Raw genomic sequence first — 14,661 nt, 5'->3', positions numbered from 1 at the left:
CAGACTGATTCTTTTCTTTGCGGGGCTGGGGTTGGAACCCAGAGCCTGGGCTTGTTGGCCAGCACTGCGCCCCGGAGCCCCGGCCCCAGCCTCAAACAGAACATTCGGAATCTGAATTACTTCTGGAGGTCGAGGATGTGTGGGTCCGCGTGGACGGGATGCCTGCGGGATCAGGTTTAACAGAGAGAAAATGTGCTCAGCCAGGCGTGAACTGTACCGGGAGCTTTTAGTACTTTTATGATTTTTTTCAATAGAAAGGTGAACCCTGCTTCCAGGCGTTGTTTTTCTGTTATAATTCTCCAAATAGTACTGACCGGGTAAGACGACTCCATAGTTAGGAGCTCAATCTCCCTGTGGTGAAATGGAGACTAAATATCATTCAGACTCGACATTAATATCCCTGGGTTTCCCATGACTTCTCTGAAACTGCCCTCTTCATGTAAGAAAAGCAGTATTTAAAAACCTTCAACTTTAAAGCACATTTTTGAGTACATTTCCCATTCTAAGACTAACTCAGAATTTTTATCTCGACTTGGGAAACTGAGCCAGGGCTTTTCCCCTCTGGTCCAAGCGCACACATCACTTTTGGCGACCTTGGCTGCTGGCCACCTCCCCGAGGTCCACTGTGGAAACCTGCTGTGCTCAAAAATGGCCCGAGTACAGGCCACGTACAGGCCACGGCCTCTGCCCAGCGCCCCTGGGCGGGGACTGGGGGGCTTCCTGTGCTCCTCCCCATTCTGCTGCCTGCCTGATCTCTGCTGCCTGGCTCCCCTCCAGGGTCCCCCAGGAGCGTCCCCCACAGCCCCACAGGAGGCACAGCTCTGGGCAAAGCTCACAGGAAGCGTGTGTGTGTGTGTGTGTGTGGGGGGGGGGGGGGTTTGGAGGGTTGCTCTGTCCTGGGGGGGGGGGGACCTTGCAGGCTGTCCCAGGGGAAATAGGGGGTGCAGGAGGTCACATCCTGAGCGGCTCCTTCCTTGAAGGGACTCGGTGGCGGGGTGACTCGGTGGGAGCCGCTGATGGTTGGAAGGCCCTGGGCCTTCACTGGTGCCCAGGCTCCTCACTAAGAATTCACATCAGTTGTGGGCACTCAGCGTCCTTCTGACACTGGTACAAGATGAGTGACCACCTGCAGGTTCCTGATTCCTCCTTGGTGTTCCTCTCCCCTCTGTGACGAGGGGTGGCAGGGAGGTGACGTGGTCACATGCCTGGGCCAGGATGTGCTCAGGAGTGTTTCCTTTTCAGCAGCTGCATCTGCCCTTCCTCTGGTGGCCGAGAGCCTGCTGTGTGCCAGGCGGGCGTGTCTGTGACGCTGGGTGCCGTGAGGCCTGGGCTCCTCACCGTGCCCCGCTGGGACAGTCCTGGGGTCTCAGCTGTGGACGAGGAGCTCGGGACCTGTGTTCTCCACGCCTGGGAGTCCCCTGGAGCGCACGTGTGTCTGGGCCCCTGCAGGAGGTGGAGGGACCAGCCCTCGGGGGCCGCGTGGCTGAGTTCTCCTTATTAATCCAGTTCACTTTTGAATCGTGGTTCACAGATAGAAGGAAGGCGTGTCGTCCAGTTAAAAGGTCACCTAGGGCTGGGCTGGGGCTCTGCACAGAGTGCTGGCCTGTCACTTAGACACCATTGCTGCGAGTTTTTCTTATTTCTGAATACACTTTTACAGACTAAGGAAGGATAAAAAATGTTGATTATTTCAAGAATCGTTTATTTTTCTCCCGGCCCCACCACCTTTCCTGGTAGGCCCCCCGCATCCCCCAGCTTCAGTGTTATTTATTATTCATGGTCTATTGCAGGTGATTCTTTCTTTTCTTCTTCTGGTACCAGACACTGAGCCCTGGGGGGCCTACCCACTGAGCTGCAGCCCCAGCCCTTCTTATTTTTTATTTGGAGGCAGGGTCTCACTCAGTTGCTGAGGCTGGCCTCACATGCAGTCCTTCTGCCAGGGCCTCCTGCACCAGGCCCCAGGTGTGGCAGTCCCGTTCTGTGGGCATGTCCTGTTCTCTTTAGTGGCCAGCTCCTGCCTGGGGACTTTCCAGAGTGATTTACGTGTGGTGTGGTTACCTATGGGGTCCCAGTTCACGTGGTGGCAGGTGTGTGCACTGTGAAGCAGGGCTCAGAGCCCCTCTGTGTCCCTTTCCGAGGCCCCCCTCCCCCTCCCGAGCAGTGACTCATTTGCATCCCTAAAGGCCAGCCTCTCCTGCCCTCCTCTGTGTGGGCACCACTGCTCAGCAGTGTTGAGAGATGCCCCTTGTCCTCTTGGTACTGCTGGGTGGTGTCCCCTCCTCTTGCAGGTGGTCTTGGGAATTGCGTCCAGTTGGGGGCTACAGATGTCTGTGTGCCAGTCGTGTCACAGACATGTTTTAATTTCCCTCGGGTCTACCTGGGAGGCCGGGTGGCTGGGTCACAGGAACGCGTGTGTCACGGGAAGAGACCACCGAATTTCTTGTTTGTTTGTTCATGGTGCTGGGTTGGCCCCAGGCCTGGGCAGTGAGCTCTCATTTCTAGTTCCCGCATACACAGGGCTCTCCCTCTGCTCCCAGGCTGGTCTTGAAGCCGTGGGCCCAGTGATCCCCCTGAGGAGCTGGGACTGCAGGCACATGCCACCCCACCGGACTCCACTTCTGATTTTTTAAAAATATCTTTTTAGTTGTAAATGGATGGAACCCAGGGTCTCTCCAGGTGAACTGGCTGCTCCAAGTAACCACAAGAGACAGAGAATACCTTTTTCTCGGGGTCCCGAGACGGCTTCCCTGACCCAGCTCCCACAGGGGTCAAGGCAGGCAAGAAAGAGAGGGAGGAGCACCTCAAACAGGCAAGAGGTCCTGGGGTCAGGAGGTTGACTGACAGCTAGGAAGGCCACGCCCACCCCAAGTGCTAGGAGATGATCAGAGGCCGAGCCAGCCAGAGGGACACCGCGCACAGCTGCTCAGTCCACTCTGCTCAGTCAGCTCAGTCCTCTGTGCCCAAGGTGCTCACAGCTCCCACGTGGCCCAGGCCCACGTCTCCACGGTCCCCTAAGCTCACAGCTCAGGGCGCTCAGCTCCTTCGTGGCCGCTCCCCACACACAGTTTTTATTTTTATATATATATTAATTTTTACGTGGTGCTGAGGATCAACCCAGGGCCTCACATGTGCGAGGCGAGTGCTCTACCAACTGAGCCACAACCCAGGCTCCATTTCTGTCCGTGATTGTCCACACAATGTACATGTTTGTGCGCACAGTGTGACATTCCAGTTCAGATGGGTATCGTGTCATGAGTGGATGGGGTCACTGCGACAGCAGGTGTCATGGCAGACGTCATTGCTGCCTGTCGGCTTCCACTAGCTCCTCTGCAGTATTGATGGGTTGCTGTCCACCATGCCCACCCCTGCGCTGCTGGGCGGCCTAGCTGCTCTTTTGTGGAGCAGCACCTGCGCTTGCTAAGCCTCCTCTCCACGATCTCCTGTCCAGCACCTTTCCTTTCTGTGCCTAATCAATTTCACTTCTCACGTTTTCACCAGTTCCGTCCATGTTGTTGTAGGGGACAGAACCTCCCTCTTTTTTATGGCTGAGTAATACTCCGTGGTGTGCAGGTACCACCTTCAGTGGACACCTAGGTTGCTTCTGTATCTTGGCTGCTGGGTCACACAGTAGTTCTGTTTCCCATTTTTTTTAAGCACTTCCCTACTGTTTCTTGTCATGGCTTTGCTAGTTGACACCCCACAGTGGTACAGAAGACCCCCCCCTCCCATCTCAGCACTGTTTTAGGTCCCCCTTAGCAGTGCAGGGACATCCTCATTGTCCTGCGTCCTCCCCAGCCATTGGTGTGGGCTCTGATTCTGGCCATTCTGGGGGGTGGGGAGGGCCCTTTCATTGTTTGTAGTTTGCCTTTTCCTGATGGGGAAGTTTTTCCATGAGCTCCTAGGCTGTTCTGCATCACCTTTCGTGAAACACCTTCACATCCTTTGCCCTGGTTTCCCGTTAAGAATATTTAATATAAACATGTGGATCCACTCTTTGCCATTAAAAAAAAAAAGTCATGATCACGCTTTTTAAGTTTCCTTTAGTTTTTCTCAAGAAAAATCATTTGTTAATCGACTAGTGGCCTAGAATTGGGACGTGTCCCGCTGCAGGTGAGTTACCTGAAGGCCCGTCTCGCTGTCTTCACTGCCGAGAAGGCTGAGGCCGCGGGCAGCGCCACCCACCTTTGCAACACTTTCATAGAAAAACTGGAGTCTGTCAAAGTTCTGGGCTGACGGTGTGGGAAGAGCATCCCGCTGAAGTGGCTGCTTCATTTCTCTGCGGAGTCCAGAGTCTGACTGCACCATGGTGATGGTGGCCACCCGATGCTCCTGGTTCCCCTTATGTGAACGCACACGAGTCTCCCGGTCACGCTCTGCTCCTAAGGACTTTGTTTTTGGTACCAGGGGTTGAACCCAGGGTGCCCTGCCACTCAGCCCCATCCCCAGCCCTTTTTATTTTTATTTTGAGGCACAGTCTTGCTGAGTTGCTGAGGCTGGCCTTGAGCTTGCAGTCCTCCCGCCTCAGTTTCCTGAGTGGATGGGATCATTTGTTTGATGGGTAACAGTACCCTGCAAAGCCAGTCTCAGGCCACACGGCTGTCACTTACTAAATGTTCATCAGCAAGCAGGTACAGAACAGCTAATTGTCTAGCTTAGCTCGCCTCTTTTCCTGGCCTTGTGGCCGCTCCTCTTGAGACAGCTGATCCTGAACTTCAGGTCCAGGTCCGGGGCCTGCAGCGGGTGGAGCAGTCACAGAGCTCTCAACCAGTCGCTGGAGGGGGACAACCAGACTGGGGTCTCAGGTCCGCCCCCTGAGTGAGTCTCAGCAGATGTGTGTGCACGCCCGTGTGCTGCTGGGGACGGAGCACTGCTGGGGACAGAGCACAGGACCCGGGCACACTGGGCAAGCGCCCTGCCACGATTGCTCACTGCGCTGCCCGGGTTGGACTCAATCCTGCTGAGACAGGCTCCTGCCTCAGCCTCCCAAGCTGCTGGGACTCCGGGCTGCACCCAGCCCCAGCCCCTTTCTGACAGCCTTGTGTGCACTAACAGGCTGCTGTTTTACCAAGGAAGCAATAAGGCTTGGCATTCAGGTTTCAGTTATAAATTCTCTAGAGGTCTGAGTGACAGGCAAGCTGCTGTTCAGCCCCTGGTGGCTTCCTGCCTAGATAATGGCTGTGGTCCCTGGAGCGGGAGCTTCTCATGGGAGCAGCTGCCCCCAGATGCACAACCGGATCCAGGGTGTGCCTCAGACCCGCTGTGCACTTGGTCTCTGTCTCTGCAGTTGGAAGTAAGCCCCCGTAACCCGGCCGCCACCTGAGATGGTGGAGGAGTGGAGGCATCTGGAGAGGCCAGTCAGCCTCCTGTCAGTTGGCAGATGCCTTAAAGGCTCCAGATAAAAGCAGTGGTGTCCCCTCCCCCAGTCCTGGATGTGTCAGGGACCCTTGGTTTGCTTTTAAAGGAGGAGAAGCGAGAGCAGATAGAGTGTCCCCCAGTGGCTGGGCCTGAGGGCCACTGGAGTCACCGCTGAGCATCTCCAGCCCTGGCTGAAGGGAGGGTGAGCCCAGGAGAGACGAAAGGCGCCGCTGCAGTGCCAGCTTCCAAGCCGGACTTAAGCCCAGGCCTGCGCTGGGACAGTAGATCCTGTCCTGGCTGGAAATAGCTGCGGCTGCACCAGGAGGAGGAGGAGGGGGAGGGGGAGGGGGAGGGGGGGAGGAGGGGGGGAGGGGGAGGAGGAGGAGGAGGGGGAGGAGGAGGGGGAGGAGGAGGGGGAGGGGAGGAGGAGGGGGAGGAGGAAGAAGAACACGGGCTGTGGGGAAGGCTGGGGGAGGCTGGGGGGAGAGGCCCCTCCCCCTCCCTACAGAGTGGGCTCTGTTGGACTGCCCAGGCTGGCCTTGAACCCCTGGGCTCAAGTGGTCCTCCTGCCTCTGCCTGTCCCCAGAAGCCAGGATTATAGGTGTGCACCGCTGTACCCCATTCACTGTGTTCATTGTAAACCCTGGTCACGTGGTTTGTGTCATTGTCCCTTGGTTGATGACAGCTGTGCTGTGTAGTTGTGTTGCAGACGTCCATCGTAAAACACAGCTGCTTGGCCCTGCACCCAGGCATATCTCCCAGGTGGACGTCAAGAGGGCCCTGACCAGGTCAGAGGTCACAGGCATGACCCTGGGACTGCCCTCCAGAGCGCCCACCCACTTACAGTCTCACCTTCTTTATGGAAGAGAAGTGCGTTCCTTGTGGCATTTACCTGTTGATATCGGCATGTAATTTATTCATTTTTAATGCTGAAGGTTGGATGCAGGACCTCCTGCATGCTGAGCCTATTTCTGCCCTTGAACTATACACTCCCACCCCTGCTACCAGTATTACAATTTTTTTCCAGTTTGATACTATGAAATAAAATTTCATTGCTTTGTGATTTTCTAATTATTTGGTCAAACATCTTGTTTGGGGGTCATTTGTATTTTTCTTCTTTTTTTACATATGACTTAGTTTTGTATTGGACTGTTGTAATTTTGAGATATTTTATAGTATTTTTATTTATGCTTATGCTTTGTTATATAAGCTACAGATATGTTCTCCCAATTGCTTTTTAAACTTTTTGTTCATTTTTTTATGTTTTTGGTGCTGGGATAGAACCCAGGAATGCGCTACCACTGGGCTACCTCCCCAGCTCATTTAATTTTTGTTTATTTTGAGACAGGGTCTTGCTAAGTTGTTGAGGGCCTCACTAACTTGCTGAGGCTGACCTCAAACTTGTGATCCTCCTGCCTCAGCCTCCTGAGTCACTGGGATTACAGCTGTGTGCCAGCGTGCCAGGCTTGGTTGCTTTTAAAAAAAAGTTTGATTTCCAGAAAGTTGCAGACTGCATAGAGTCCTGTGTGTTCCTCACCCCGTTTCAGTTTTCTCTAGTGATGTCCCCTTGGTCCACGTCATGACTCCATGATCGTGGACTGGGTGGCTGGTTGCTCGTGGTCGTGGACACTGGAAGTCCACGGTCAAGGGGCAGCGGGGCCGGCCTCTCCTGGGCTGCTCACCTTGGCTGGCAGACGCTGCCCTCTCACTGTCCTCAGGTGACCTTTCCCCTGGGCCTGCGAGGAGGAGCTCCCTGGTGTCTCTTTCTCTTAAGGCCAGCAGTCTCCTGGGATTAGCGCCCTACCCGTGACATCATTTAACCCCAGTCCCCTCCTAGAAGGCTCCTGACATCCCAGCCATTGCGCAGTGTGTGCTCTGCCCTGTGTCACCGTGTTGGCCCATCACTCTCAAGTGTCTCCAGACCCCGTTTCTCATGACCTCCTTTCTCCATTTCCAGATTCGGTCCAGGATGTCCCATGGCATGTGGTTGTCATCGCCTTTGTCACTGTGGGCCTTCCCCCCCCCCCACTTGGACAGTTCTGAGAGTGTGGCCCGGTGTCCTGGAGAAGGTCCTTTGCACTGGGGTTGCCTGTCATTTCCCTCGTGGGGTGTGAGCGCGTCCCACCACATGGCTGTGGGGTGCAGGACACGGCGGCCTCTGGCCCGTGGCCACCCTGCGGTCGGAGCTCCTTGGTGAAGTTCTTTGGCAGCCGGTCTCTGCCCATCTGCTCTGAGGGTGGAGACTGTCCTGGGCAGTGCCCCTGGATTGCAGCACTTCATTGTTCAAATTGTCCTAGTTTGAGCCATCTGGCAGTTTTTTCAGGCTGGTCCGTCTATCCTACCGCTCCCCTCTTTTTCTAAAAGAAATTTTATGGTGGTTTTTGTAAATTTATCTTTTTTTTTTTTTGAGATGTTCGCCAAGCTGGGCTCAAGTGATCCTCCTGCCTCAGCCTCATTGGGCTGCAGGTGCAGGCCACACCTGCTTTTTTTTAGTCCCTTCTCTTCCTGGGTTTGTGTGTCCAAGTTGTTTTGTCTATGTCTGTGTGTGTCTGTGTGCCTGTGTTCGTGCACGTGTAAGTTCACACACACTGGATATGAGTCCCGGGCCTCGGGCATGCTGAAGCTCGCACATGCCATAGCGACAGCTCCAGTCCTGCTGTCCAGGTCTTCCACTTGGTGTCTGTCAGGACAGGCAGATTATGCTCTGATGCCACCTCAGAAAAATCTTGGTGGAATGGAATAAGCAGAGGTTTATTTTTTGCTTCTGACACCTTTCCGTCACCGGCTAGGTAGAAACGGTTGCTTTTGGAACTCGAGGTGGCACCCTGCTCACCTGCTGTGGTTGGCCAGGGCTCGAGGGTATCCCTGAAGGTTCAAAGTCTAGAGACTTGGTCCTGGTGCAGCAGTGCTCAGAAGCAGTGGAACCTTCAAACAGTGGGGCCCAGTGGAAGGTGACAAAGGCAATGCCACTCATGGGCGGGATTATTGCAGTTCTGCTGGCTGGTTCTTGTGGGACTCGGTTGTCGGGAAACAAGGCTTCCCCATGCATTTGGCCCTTTGTGCAGCCAGTTTCCTTTCTTTCTCTATAATAATGTGATACAGCCAGGGAGTCCCACACCAGAGGCAGAATAGATTCCCCCAACCCGCATCTTAGGCTTAAGCCTCTGAAACTTTGAACTAGATAAACTTTTTTTTTTTAAATATTTATTTATTTATTGGCGGACACAACATCTTTGTTGGTATGTGGTGCTGAGGATCGAACCCGGGCCGCACGCATGCCAGACGAGCGCGCTACCACTTGAGCCACATCCCCAGCCCTAGATAAACTTTTTGTTGTTGTTGTTAAGCACTCTGTCTCAAGCATTTTGTCATAGCAACAGAAAATGGACTAATATAACCCCCAGAAGCCATCCTTGGTGCCTTTTCCTGATCATCACCCCCTCCAAGGATAAACATCACTCTGGTTTTTATCGCCATAGACTTGTTCTTTCCAGTTTCAGAAACTGTGTGAATGGAGGCATCTGAGCATCCTCTTGTTTTGGGTTCCTTTGTGAATTCACCCACCATGTATGAGTCACAGTTCATCCATTGTCATTGTTAAATAATATTCCACTGTGGGAAAGCATGTTTTCTCTCTGTTTGTGGAAATGTGGATTGTTTTTAGTTTTTGGCTGCTAGAAATAATGATTCCGTAAACTTGTTTATACCTTTCTTGGTGAAAATGTGTATAATTTTCTATTGTCTGTACTCTTTCTTTTAACAAATATTGTCTGCTTTCTAAAACGAGGTACTCGGCTATAATCTTGGTTGCTGCTGGCTGGGCAGGGGAAGAGTTTTGGGTTTTGCGCCATCAATCAAGGATGGCCCCTCTCGCTGCTGTGCGCCCGCCCCCGCAGGAGCCAGGGCTGGAATGTGGAGAGCTGGGGCTGGTACTTGTGTTCAGCTTTTTAATCCAGGTGGAATTTACTCTTTTGTGACTAGTGTGACAGAGATGGCAAATCATGATTTTTAGGCAAATCGCTTTCTTCAGATTTTTTTTTTTTTGGTACCAGAGATTAAACCCAGGAACACTTGACCACTGAGCCACATCCCCAGCCCTTTTTGTAATTTATTTAGAGACAGGGTCTCAGGGAGTTGCTTAGGGCCTTGTTAAGTTGCTGAGGCTGGCTTTGAACTTGGGATCCTCTTGCCTCAGCCTCTCGAGCTGCTGGGATTATGGCATGTGCCATGGCACGTGGCTTTTCTTCAGACTTTTGTTTAGGTGTATTCTACAGATTTAAAGAAGAATTCTTATTGGATTTTTAAAGTAGTTTTTGTATTGAATTTTCTTTTATATCCCTTTGTTAACATTTCAGGTTGTCGGATTTCATTGTCTTTGCGTCAGGTGGTACTGTCTCGTGGTCATTGAACGCGGTCTGCGGGTACGACTTCTGCTTCCCCGAATCTGCTCTGGTTTCCTCATGACTCGACCCATGATGGCCTCAGTCAATGTCCTGGTGTTGGAGACGTTTGTGTGTTTTCTGTTGAAGACAGTTTATATCCACCAGATAGGCTTCTAAGAGTTTTTTTTTTTTTCTTTTTTTTAATTGTTCGGGATGTTTTTGCCTTTCATGATGATAGACTTATTAATTTCTCCTATTTTCACTAAGTTTTGTTTTGTAGACTTAAAATCTGTTGTTAAAGGATGTAGTCAGCCAGCGCAGTGCATACCTGTGATCTCGGCGGCTCGGGAGGCCGAGGCAGGAGGATCAATGAGACCCCAGTTGAGCTGGGGCTGGGGCTGCGCGGTGGAGCGCTTGCTTAGATGTGTGAGGCACTAGGTTCCATCCTCAGCACCACATAAAGTAAATAAGCATATTGTGTTCAACTGTAACTAAAAGAAGAAAACATTTAATAAAAAAGATGTGATGATTATCTTTTGGTAGCTTGTATCTTTAATTGTGCATCGTCTTGGTCTTTGGTTGAATGTTACTTTCTGCTTGGAATTCTATTTGAGCTGAAGTTACTATCACACTTGCTTTCTCTTTTCTGGAAACCGATTAGCATACTGTTTTGTATTCCTGCATTTAAATTTTCCCAGTATGGTGTTGTTTCAGTGACTTTATTAAACAACATACAGCTTGAGTTTTTAAACCTCAGTTTGAAAATCTTGTCTTAGCAGTTGAGTTGACATGTTTTGCATTTTCTGTTATGAGTAACCTGTGTGAATTTATTCCCACCGTCTTACTCTGTTTGTCAGGATATTTCTTCTTGCTTTTAAGTGGCTTGATCTCATTTTTTTAGTTTCATTTTTTTATCTTGCTCTAACAATTTGGACAGTATGAGAACTTATAGTTCTTGTAGTATAAAAAAAAATCATACTGGTAAAAAAATGTTCAATCTCCGGTTTAAAAATCATTTCTAGAGTATTTCAGAAGTGTGGCTAAGTAGACCAATGTCTTGTGAGGATGTCTCGACTCCTCTTTTCCTTCCCTTAGTTCTAGGCCAATGGATTGAGGAGCACAGGTAAACAGACTAACACGTGGATATGGTTTGTGTCTGTGCATTCAGATCTGCAGGCACCTGGAATTACTTTTGCAAACTGTCCCTGGCATACTGGAGGAGTGCAGGACACGTTCCAGATGGTGCATCTGCAAACAGCAGAACCACCCTAAAAAACCATGTCTTTTTGTAAACCTTTATTTCATTGATTTATTTTTATGTGGTGCTGAGGATTGAACCCAGTGCCTCACACATACAAGACAAGCACTGTATTGCTGAGCCACAATCCCAGCCCCTTATTTATTTTTCAATTAAAATAACAACAACAAAAACGTTTTGTAGCTGTAGATGGACGCATGCTTTATTTTATTTGTTTAATGTTTTGTTGTGCTGAGGACTGAACCCAGTGCCCCACACATGCCAGGCAAGCGCTCTGCCTCGAGCCCCAGCCCAGCCCAGCCCTGCACTCTTTTTTTTTGACTCATGAGCTTATTTCATCCCGGGGCGCAGAGCAGGCAGAACCACTCACCAGCGCAAGCAGGAGGTCCAGCAAGGAGCCAGGACGGTTGTACCTGTGTGCTTCTCCTGTGTGTTTCTCACCCCGTCCTCTGCCCGTTCCCGGGGTGCTGCTGGTTGTTTCTCTCTCCCTTCCTATTCTCTGTTACTTCTGAATACCCATCCTTGGTTAGTTTAGACACAAATGTTGCTATCTTCTTTTTAGTCTGGGAGTTACCTTTTAAAACCTGTTTTTTCTCCTAAAAACTTTCAAGCTGTCTTCCCGTATCCAGGTTTTTAACCTGAGATTTTTCTTTTTTCTTCCTGGGGGGCAGGAGGGTATGGCACGAGACCTGGATGGACGTCCTCCCTCCCCCACCCTGCAGTATGGGCAGGGGACTGTCCACACCAGATGTCCAGTACTCTTACCCGGTGGTGGGGGGACGCGTCAGCCCCCTGGGCGATTCCAGGTGTGTGGCTCTAGTTCTGAGCTCCTGTACCATGGCGGCAATGCCAGAACTGCCCAAGTGGTTCTACATTTTAATATTTCAGCAGGACAAGGTCCTGCTTGTGTTGTTTTTCTTCTAGAACAATTTTAGGAGATGTTTGCCAGGTTGCACGGAGAGGCCTGTGGAAGATTGAACTTGCTCCCGGATCAGATCCTGATTTTGATCAGAATCAGTTTGAAGAAAGATCATCATCTTTGAGCTATTGAATCTTCCCATTGATATACTTGCTTTATTTTTTTCTCCACTTAGCCATAAAGAATAGGCACATCTTTTATTTTTTTCTTGCATTTCATGATTGGCTAATACAGGGATGTAGAAAAGCTCCTGGTTTTCTGAGTTGCTCGTTGTTATCTAGAAGCTTTGTAAAACTTTTAGTATATTTGTCCTTAATAGTTTGCCTACAGAATCTCTTGCGTTTTCTAGGGACATAATCACTGTCTGAAAACAAGGTTCGTTTCTTCCTTTCTGATTATCCCTTTTGCTTATGCTGGCGTCAGAAAGCACTTCCAGAAGTCATGAGAGGGATTTTTGTCTTGTTGTTTCTTCTTGTGGCTTCTCCAGTTAGGTGGGAAGTGTGGTGCTTGCTGTGGTTGGAAGATGGTCTTTCCCAGGTGAAGGAGTTGTCTTTTTGCCCTGTTGGTGCTGAATTTCACACTGACACACTGGACTGGGAGTGAGCGTTGGTTTTCTCCTCTTGGCAGTCCTGGGGGGTGGGCCGCATCTCTCCTGTGCTAGACCAGCTCTCTATCACTGCGCCATGCCCCCGCCCAGGTGCTGACTTGAGGCACTCCCTTTTTGTGTGTACTCAGTGATAATCATGTGACTTTCTCCTGTAATCTGTCCGTGTGGATAGACTTTTTGCTTTTTATGACAAGCCACTGGTGAGATTCATTTTCTTTCCAAAGGCAGTTGGTCATTTGTCTATCTTTTCTGAGTTGACGGTTAAGAGCTTTTATGGAGTTTTTTCCCCAATGGGTTGCTGTATTGTAGGCATTTTTATCTGTTGTGATGATTAGCTACTTGCCCCTTATTAGAGAAGACCGCCTTTGTCACAGAGCTGACATACCAGCTCTCTCACATGCTGAGCATTCCTGTGGCCCTGAGGATTGAACCCAGGGATGCTTAGCCACTGAGCCACATCCCCGGCTCTATTTTGTATTTTATTTAGAGACAGGGTCTTGCTAAGTTGCTGAGGCTGGCTTTGAACTTGTGATCCTTCTGCCTCAGCCTCCTGAACCACTGGGATTATAGGTGTGCACCACCGTGCCCGGCAGGAGCCAGGTCTCATGAAGTTGTTTGGATTACTCTTCGCATGAGGGCATGTCTGTGTAGCTGAGACCTGAACACCAGACACTGCGGACTCGAGTCAGTAGCCTGTGTGCAGACTCCAGCCACTTCCCAGCAAGCTGCATGACCTGTACAGGCTGGCACTTGCCTCGGGAAAATGTCAGTGGTCTCTACAGCACCTAGCTCCACACTCTGAGTAGTTGCCTGCTGTCATTGTTTTAATGGGTAACCTCTTTATTTAATCAGTACCTTTGTGCCATTTCTTCCTTTCTGCCCCCTGGCCACTTCTCAAGGACAGCCAGAGCCATGCCCAGTGCCTGCTCCTGAGTGTTCAGATGCCTCCTGCGGTTGGGCCTCTTTTTTTGGTACTGGGTATTGAGCCCAGGGGTACTTGACCACTGAGCCACCTCCCCAGCCCTATTTTGTATTTTATTTAGAGACAGGGTCTCACTGAGTTGTTCTTGCTGAGGCTGGCTTTGAACTCAAGGTCCTCCTGCCTCAGCCTCCCAGGCTGCTGGGATGACAGCGTGCAGTACTGCCCTGCATGTTGGGCCGTGTTTTTCTTTGCCTGCAGTGTGGAATCTCCTTTGCACCTGCCTTGCCTGCCTGCCAAGCCAGCTGTCCCGCCGTCTAGGGAAGCCCTGCTGTCCCCCAGCTGCTCCGCCAGGGCCTGAGCAGTCAGCCCAGATCCAGGGGGACTATGGAGTGTGGCAAGCCAGTGTCTCTTGATCCAGGAAGAGTTCTTTCTGTTCACATGCAAATAAAGTAGTCCCCCCTGATCTGTGTGGTATATTTTTGGACCCCCACCTACCCCATGGACGCCTGAAACAGCAGTGGTACTGAGTCTTATATCCACTATGTCCCACCATTTAAGGGGGCACACAGGTTTACACCAGGATAATAGTGTCAGCTGTGGACCTTTAAGTACAGCTTTGTACAGAGCCCTGTGTCTTAGCTCCAGGTTCCTAACAAATGCCCCTTCAGCAGCACGCTAGTCGCTAGTCTCTGGGGTGGGTTAGTACAGTGCTGGTAACCAGAGAACACTGGCATGAGGTAGAGATGAAGGAACCAAACTCCAGCACTGGACTCTCAGGGAAAACCTCAACCTCACCAAGAATGTTTTCTGGGTTTTTTTTTTTTTTTTAATTGGGTCCTGGGGATTGAACTCAGGGGCACTCAACCACTGAGCCACCTCCCCACCCCTATTTTGTATCTTATTTAGAGACAGGGTCTCTCTGAGTTGCTTAGGACTTCCCTTAAGTGGCTGAGGCTGGCTTTGAATTCGCCATCCTCCTGCCTCAGCCTCCGGAGTTGCTGAATTACAGGCTGTGCCACCACACCCGGCCAATGTTTTTATCCTGATGAAGAGTCAGCTTCGGAAAAACTTGTTGGCTTGCACATTGAACTTTTCAGAATGTGGTCATTTTCATTAGGTAATAATATATGTCACAAAATTAAAAAGCTGTAAAAAGGATGCTATTTCAGACACCAGCTTCCTGTCAACAAGGCATCCTCGAGTACCAGTTTCTTGTGT

This window comes from Urocitellus parryii, chromosome 13, assembly GCF_045843805.1.
Source record: "Urocitellus parryii isolate mUroPar1 chromosome 13, mUroPar1.hap1, whole genome shotgun sequence".
Lineage (NCBI taxonomy): Eukaryota > Metazoa > Chordata > Mammalia > Rodentia > Sciuridae > Urocitellus > Urocitellus parryii.
The sequence above is the reverse complement of the archived record's forward strand: the minus strand, read 5'-3'. Positions refer to the sequence as shown.